The sequence below is a fragment of the Anoplophora glabripennis genome, unplaced genomic scaffold (genome assembly GCF_000390285.2).
Source record: "Anoplophora glabripennis isolate ALB-LARVAE unplaced genomic scaffold, Agla_2.0 scaffold207, whole genome shotgun sequence".
NCBI lineage: Eukaryota > Metazoa > Arthropoda > Insecta > Coleoptera > Cerambycidae > Anoplophora > Anoplophora glabripennis.
In genome coordinates, this window is record NW_019416315.1 from 767224 (window position 1) to 776482 (window position 9259).

Sequence of the window (9259 nt, forward strand, 5' to 3'; positions counted from 1 at the left end):
GAACTGCCGACGTGGTTCGTAGTCATCCTATATTAATATTAAAATATATTTATTTTCTTGGGAATTGGGTTCTGGTGTGATAGTCGGTTAAAACAATAATAAAAGAAACAGCAGCTATTTCCTTGTCAAATGTCGAGAAAGAAATATCTGCTGTTTCTTTTATTCTTTTTTTAACCGACTATCACACCAGAACCCAATTCCCAAGAAAATAAATATATTTTAATATATACAGGGTGATTCAGTCATAATATCATTAATTTTAACCACGTATTCGGAAGGCTTAATAAAGACAGAAAATCGGAAAAAAATGACTTTTAAAAATGAAGGAAATCAACCCATAACTCCCGCTACGAGGGCGGCCCTGGCAGATGCCCGGATGCTCGGAAAATTTTGTAACGTAATGTCACGAACAATTGTCGGCTGAAGCGAACAGCGTTGCCAAATTCACATCATAATGTGTGGTTCACATTTACTGTTAAACGTATTCAAGTAAATAAAGGAGCATGCTGCATTTTATTATAAATAATTTTAACAATTGTATTGACTTAGTGCAGAATGTTTTAACAAGCCCGACTTCTCGAAGTAAACTTTCGTTAAAAGAAAATAAATAAAGCAGATGTAGTTGCCTGTTTGTAGGCACACCGTATTTTATCAAATAAAAAAGTCGGCACACTACTAAATACCCAAATATACAAAATACACTACACTCTGTTACAAAACCATTAACAATATAAAACGTTTATTCAAATCTACCACCCTCCATATCTCCCGCATTTTTCCCGCAAAGGAGTTAACATAACACATTTTCAAAAAGTTCAAGCTTTAGAAGCAGCTGATTTCCCCAATCGTCTTGAATTTTGCAATTGGTTCCTAAGTGCAGCAGAATTTTATTAACAAAGCGCTCTGGACGGATGAATGCTGTTTTATTTGTGCTGGCATTTTAAACAGGTAAAAAATATAAGTATTGCTTTGTCAAAAACAATAAGTGCCTACCTAGGTTACACCAAAATTTAGATGTACACTAAAGTTTACATTTATTATGTAAACTTTGGTTATGCGCAACTACATACTGAATAATAAATTGAAATAAATAAAATTATAGGTCTGGATGTTTATAAGTTTTTATTAGCACCAACGTAAGTTGACAAGAACAATGCAAAAACTATATTGTACATGTAATCTAGCGGAGATACTTTAAATAGGAATAAATTATATGCATCAGCATTTCTGGAATAAGATGATGCGACAGGAATGCTGATGTTACATTATATGTTATATTAGATATGTTTTTATACTGAAAAATAAAAATAGAGGTCATACAGGGGCTTTATATTACACCTCCCTCCTTAAGTGGAATTTCTATAGCTGTAGAAGGAGCTGTGGAATTCCTTTGACAGTAATTTCGTTTTTTCTGATGGAAAAACCGACAGTATAACAATATGATACAAATTACAATTATGATAACAATAAACAGAACATAAGAAACAACATTTTTGGTTTTCATATTCTCAAAGTCATTAAGATGTACGGGTTTCAAACTTTTTGTTAAACGTTGTAATTGTTGGAAGTCTTGGATTTCTATCTCTTGAAGATGGATTGTAGGTCCATGGACGGTTCCAGGTGTATCGTCGGTAAGTTGATTTGAGTCTGTTTGATAAAGTCACTTTTAGGGGAAAAACGGCTGTCTTTAATGATCACATCACATGAGTCTATCGTCACAAGGGATGGTTTATCGATAGTATAAGTTTGTTTGACGTGGCACTGTTCACGGATTACCTCCTTTTGTTGGGGAATGATTAGGATTAAATTATTCCTAAGTTGTTCCAGCAACGTTGTTTGTAGTTCAACTTTGGTCGATGAGCACTGGTGCGGTTTATTTTGGATCAGGGGCAGGAAACACTGATCTTGTTGGAGTCTGAAAGTTCCTCTGCATAAATTGTACTCCTCTATGAATGGGCATGGTTGGGTGGTCCATATGTGTTGTTGCGTATCCAGATTTACATGTAGGTAAGGTTGAGTAGGAATAACGGTCTGACCATTAATCGGGATAGGAATCAAATGGTAAGTATTATATGGTTTAGGAAAGAATAGTGGTACTGACAGTTTAATCGTAATTTTGTATTCAAGGATGTCTACCGAGATTAAAAATAAGTTATAATAAGAATGTAGGTTAGTGAGATCAATTATCTCGTTTCGATCATACATAGCGTAGAGTTGGTTTAATATAGGTTTGACATTTTTTAAAGGTAGAAAGAAATTATGGATAATATTATGTTGAGCAAGATTTCTTGCTGTTTCTAAGTTTGAGAGGATATCATCTATTTGAGTAAACGTATCGTGCAAGTTCTATTGTATGTGAGATCACTTTGAAATTTTTGTAAATTTTAGAAAATGAATTATTTAATTTATTATTTAAGTCGACTAATATAGAACTTTGGAGATCCAACTGTATTTTTATTTTATTTTGGTTTTGTAGAAGATTGTTAAATTTTGAATTGATAGTTTCTAAGTCGTCATTATCTAAGGTTCCGAAAAGATATTTATGCAACGAGCCTACGATATTAATAAGTCCACGTTTTTGTCTAATTTTTGGGTTTTCAAAATTCTCAAGTTTTGTTTGAATGTAAACTAAGAACTGTTTGATCTGTGATAAGTTACAACATGAAGAGCTTAAGTCGGAAAGGAATCGAGTCGTTTGGTCTTTGATTTTAGTTAAGTCAATGACTTGGATGAAATCATGTGAATGGGATATAATACGAGTTTCTTTACTTATTTGATTTATCAGAAGGGGAATTTCTAGGTTGTGGATTTTTAAAGAGTTGACGAAGAAGAATGTTGTCGCTAGAAGAGTCAGAGTCTTCCCTTGGAGGTTCATTTCCTGGAACGGAAGGAGGATTATTAATCTTTTTCTTCTGTTTAGGTTTGCGTTTTATAAAGGCTTTGTGATATTTACCACCTTGATGTCCCGATCGCTTAAATATTTCAACTGTAGGACCTAAGTCTTTAGATGTCAGTTCTTTTTTATACCGGGGCGTCAGTGTTACGATTTGAATTTTTTATATATATATGTCTTCGTCAGTTTCGAAAGTGTGAGGTTCTTTACGTGATTCGTTTAATTTAGTTATAGTTTTGTCTTTTTTGTTTCAATATTTTGTTTTATTTGGTCGTGCATGGTCTTCATAATATGCCTGTGTTTTTCGATGTAGTCAGATGTTATAATCTGTTCGTTTATGTCAAAAGAGTCAGGTCTATTATCGCCGTGGGTAATATTAATAGGGGTTTCCTTGGTCGTCGTATATACCGTATGATTATAGGATATTACTGCTAGGGATACTAAGTAGTCAAGGGGTGTGTTTGGTTGTTCAACGTTTATACAGCGTACTAGATCTAGTAGAGTAGAGTGGAATCTTTCGATGTTTCCGTTAGAAGTATGTCCTTGTATGGATGTGAATTGAAGAGAAATTTTGTGTAAATTACAGAAATCTTTAATCATTACGTTATTAAATTCTACGCCAGAATCTACTAAAATTCGATATGGGTAACCATGACTTTCTATAAATTTTAAAAAACTACGTTGGACATTAAGTCCGGTTACTGAATCAACGGGATAGGCATGTGCATATTTAGAGAAAACGTCAATAATAGTAATAAATTTTTGATTATTGATTGAAAGTGTGTCAATGTTCAAGAGTTCGAATGGAATGGAAGGAGTATATGTATGTTGAAATTTTGGATTAGGTGGATGACGGTCAGTTTTCATAGTAATGCATGTTTGACATTTAGAAATATATTCTCGAATATGATCGAACATGCGGGGCCAATAATCCTTTCGTAAAAGAGTCTGATGAGTTGCGGTGACTCCGCGGTGGTATGTTTTCGCTTCGTGGTTATATTTAATTTTTTGTTGTTGTTCTTGTTCGGTAAGAACATCTTCAACTATTTTTTTGCATATGACAAATTTATACTTAGAGAAAAGGTTGCTTTGTAGGGTCCGTTCAATTTCAATATAATCCAAAGAAAAGTGCATGTACTGTAGAATTATTATTTTTTATAAAGGGTCTTAAGAATTTGAAAATTTCGTCGTCTGATTGTCTGTTAATTAATTTGATAATATGTCTAGTTTTACCAGGGAATGTTTTTTCGCAATGATGTATATTTAATTTATTTGATTCATTTTCTGATATTAAAAATTGATGATTAAAAAGATTTAAAACGTCCGTATATTTGATTTCTAGAATGGGATTAGATTGAGAAGTATGGATAGTCTGAGAGCTATTTGCTCGAAGTCTTTTAATAGGGATTCGTATACTTCGCGATTGGTGTCATTCAGGATGTCTTCGAGAGGTATTTGTAGTAGATTGTCTAAGTCTGGGTCTGATTCGTCAATTTGGGCTATCATGGAATTCATATAGTCAGTTTCTATAGCATTCAGTCTTATACGAGAAAGGGGATCGGCTTGGTTTGTTTTACCTTTTTTATATTTAATAGTATAATCGTATTCCTCTAATTTAAGTCTCCAACGACGAGTCTGGAGTTAGGATCTTTTAAATTAAACAACCACTGCAAGGGTTGGTGATCTGTTTCAATAGTAAATTTTGTGCCAAACAGGTATGGTCTAAAATATTTTACAGAATTGACGATTGATAAGAGTTCTTTTTCGATTGTCGAGTAGTTACACTCGGCGGGATTAAGAGTTCTGGAATAGTAAGAAATTGGATGTCCGTCTTGGCTTAATACACTTCCAATGGCAAAGTTGGATGCATCGCAAGTAAGGGTAAATGTTTTATGAAAGTCGGGATAGGCTAATACGGGTTCGTTACAAAGTAAATTTTTACAAAGTTCAAAGCAATCTAAATAATCTTGTGAAAAGTCGATTTTTGAATCCTTTTTTAATCTTAACGTTAATGGTTTTGTTACTTTTGCGAAATTAGGTATAAATTTTCTATAGAATCCTAAAAGTCCTAAGAAAGATTTTATTTCTTTAACGGTTTTTGGCAAGGGAAATTTTTTTATAGCTTCTATTTTCTTTGGGTTAGGTCTAATACCATCTGGGGTGATTACATGTCCTAAAAATTCTACTTGTTTGCAAAGAAACTCAGATTTATCTAGTTGTATTTTTAGATTTGCTTCAGCTAGCGTCTTAAACACAAGTTCTAAATTTTGAATATGTTCCTGAAGGGAAGTACTAAAAATAATAATATCGTCCATATAGACAAAACAAATTTTATGCTGAAGTGTTTGAGGACGTTGTCCATTACTCGTTGAAATGTTGCCGGTGCATTTTTTAATCCGAAGGGCATTCGTACATACTCGTAATGCCCGTTTTCCGTATTGAATGCAGTTTTTTCTATAGAGTTTTCGTGCATCTCTATTTGGTGGAATCCGCTCGCTAAGTCAAGGGTGGTGAAATATTGGCATCTTCCAAGTTTGTCAAGAATGTCACTAATGTTGGGTAAAGGATATCTGTCCGTTTTAGTGTTGTCGTTAAGTTTTCTATAGTCTACTACTAGTCGCCATTTTTGTTTGTTTGTAGCGTCAATTTTTTTTGGGACAATCCAAATAGGAGAACTAAAAGGGGATTTGGACGGCCTAATAATGTTATTTTGTAACATTTCGTTAATTTGTCGTTGGACTTCTTCTTGGTGTATACGAGGATACCGATAACTTTTTGTATGGATAGGTTTTTCGTCGAAAGTCTTAATCTCGTGTTTTACTTGATTGGTAAAAGTTAAAGTATCGCCAGGAAAATAAAAACAATTTTCATATTTTTTACAAAGTGAAATTTTTACCGGTGAATATTTTACCGGTGAAATTTTTCTTAGGAATGTTCTGTTCTAAGCAGTGTTGTCACGTCTCTTGAATTTTGATTGATGTGGTTTAATGAGATTTCGGTCTTATTTTTAATTTCTAATGTTTGGGTAAAATATTCATCTAATGGATCTGCGGGTAGAGTTTGGTCAGGAATGATAGATTGGTCTTCATTCGTGATATTATATACTTCAACTTTTGCTAGTCCGTTTTCTGCGTGAGTTACACAGTCGGGAATACGAAGATGTATAGTGTATTGGCCTTGTGTAAAAATATCTCCGGATAGGATGTCAACAGGGAATTCTACAATTTGGATAGAATGAGCATCGATTTTTACAGGCTTATTGTGTCTTTGTATTTGTAGAGGAATGATACAATTTTGGTTTGATAGAGTTAAATTCGTCGGGTCAATAATTAAACTTAGATGTTGGAGTGTTTCGAATCCTATAAGTCCGTCAAAATCTTTACTGAAATTAAATAAAATTATTTCCATGTTATAATCTGAATTGAATTCGTCAAAGATTGGAATATTTGCTGAGAAATAAGAAGTTTGGGAACCAGTGCAGGTAGCGATGGTATTGGTTTTAGGATAAGTACAACCTGGATAAAATTTTGAAATTATAGGGTTCATATTTTTTCCACATCCTGTATCTAAAAGAAGTCGAATAGGTGGGTATTGAATTTGGATGAAAGGGAGTTTATTATTTTCGACATTATTGAGGACTATATTGGATCCTGGTGAAAATGAGCTTTCTGAAAATTTGTTTCTTGGGAGTTTTCTTCCAAGTATTCTTGGTGGATGTCAAAAGGATAATAATTATTAGAATTTTCCAGTTCAGGGTATTCATTTGAAGGATAATATGACTCAGGTTCTGGTTCGTAATCTGAAGGATTACATTCAGTGTCGTTTTGTTCGTAAAATTCGGTATTATGTAATTCTTGTACTGGGGGTAAAGGATTTTTGTATTCAGGATAGTTTCTTCTTTGGTAATCTGATTTAAATGGTGCGCGCTGAGAATCAGTATGACTGATACCAGAAGTTTGAGGCTTGCTATAACTAATGCCAGACATAGGCACGGGTTTAGGGAATATACGTTATTGATGGGGTCTAAAAACATCTTGGGGTTTTTCAAAAACTTTTTGATTTGTCGGGAAGTTGTATGTTACAGGTCGCGATGGACGCAAATTAACGGGTTGTGATGGGAATTGTCGAGGATTATTAGATTGATGTGATTGAAATTGTCGCGGGCTATTAGATGAATAATTTTGTTGAAATTGTGGTCTGGGATGAAGTGGTTTAACTTGTGTATTTTGTGGGGGTTTCCTAGTTTGTCTATTTTGGAATGTAAGTCGTTTGTAATTATCGTATTTAATTTCGTCTTCTATAAAGCTGACTGCTTGTTCTATGGTACGAATGTCTTGTCTTGCCCTAATAAGTTGTTCATAATAATAAGGTAAATTTAATTTGAAAATGTTAAAAGCTTGCGTTGAAAAAAATTAAATTCGTCCGGTTTGTTCGTTGACTGATAAGAAATTTTGTTGCACTTTATTTATAATTCTAGCCTTAAGGGCTATTAATTTTTGGACCAAATGAATGAATATCTTCACCTGGGGCTAAGCTCCTGTATTGAAGTTCGAGTTCCAAAGTCTCTAAAGATTTGTTATCAGAAAAATTTTGTTTAAAGAAATTTTTAATTTCTGGCCATGTTTTAATATCAGGCCTACCTAGCAATGACTCGCGTGCATTACCTTGTATCTTAGTTTCAATGGATGCAAGTATGATAGTTTGTTGTCTGGGGTCGTCAGTACTAAGGAAATGAATTAAATTTTCAGTTTTGCAAAAAATCCGGAAGTTCTATATCTCTCCCTGTAAATACTGGTATAAGTTTAGTTAGCTTGTCTAATGTATCCAAATTAAGAGGACTTTCCGAAGTTGATTGTGTCATTTTGACTAAATCATTAAATTATTTTATCTTTCGGACTATCTTTCTTGCTCACACCCTGTATAGGCGAGTCGAGATAGTATGAAAGAAAACAAACAAATTTTAAACTAAATATTTTATTTTTCGGACCATCTTTCTTGCTCACATCCTGTATAAGCGAGTCCAGATAGTTTGAAAAAATGAAAGAAAAATTCTTACACTAAATTTCTTTCTAACCGCTCAGCTAACNTTGGGGTTTTCCAAAAACTTTTTGATTTGTCGGGAAGTTATGTGTTACAGGTCGCGATGGGGGCAAATTAACGGGTTGCGATGGAAATTGTCGAGGATTATTAGATGAATAATTTTGTTGAAATTGTGGTCTGGGATGAAGTGGTTTAATTTGTGTATTTTGTGGGGGTTTCCTAGTTTGTCTATTTTGGAATGTAAGTCGTTTGTAATTATCGTATTTAATTTCGTCTTCTATAAAGCTGACTGCTTGTTCTATAGTACGTATGCCTTGTCTTGCCCTGATAAGTTGTTCATAATGATAAGGTAAATTTAATTTGAAAATGTTAAAAGCTTGCGTTGAAAAAAATTAAATTCGTCCGGTTTGTTCGTTGACCGATAAGAAATTTTGTTGTACTTTGTTTACAATTCTAGCCTTAAGGGCTATTAATTTTTGACCAAATGTGTGAATATCTTCACCTGGGGTTAAGCTCGTGTATTGAAGTTCGAGCTCCAAAGTTTCTAAAGATTTGTTATCAGAAAAATTTTGTTTGAAGAAATTTCTAATTTCTGGCCATGTTTTAATATCAGGCCTACCTAGCAATGACTCGCGTGCATTACCTTGTATCTTGGTTTTAATAGATGCAAGTATTATAGTTTGTTGTCTGGGGTCGTCAGTACTAAGGAAATGAATTAAGTTTTCAGAGTTTTGCAAAAAATCCGGAAGTTCTATATCTCTCCCTGTAAATACTGGTATAAGTTTAGTTAACTTATCTAATGTATCCAAATTAAGAGGACTTGCCGAAGTTGATTGTATCATTTTGACTAAATTATTAAATTATTTTATATTTCGGACTATCTTTCTTGCTCACACCCTGTATAGGCGAGTCGAGATAGTATGAAAGAAAACAAACAAATTTTTAAACTAAATATTTTATTTTTCGGACTATCTTTCTTGCTCACACCCTGTATAGGCGAGTCGAGATAGTATGAAAAAATAAAAGAAAAATTCTTACTATCTTTCTTGCTCACACCCTGTATAGGCGAGTCGAGATAGTATGAAAAAATAAAAGAAAAATTCTTACACTAAATTTCTTTCTAACCGCTCGGCTAACTAAGTAGTCGTTGCAAGATTAAATTGAAATCTCTAACCGAAAATTAGTTTTCAAAGCCGGTCTATTAATTAGACTTTGCAATTTGAATCAAATTTTCTAAACTATACGCTTTTCTGAGAGTTAAACTTGTCAGTTCACTTTGAGGAATAAGCGGACAATAAGAATTTGCAAATCTGGTACTTACAGCTG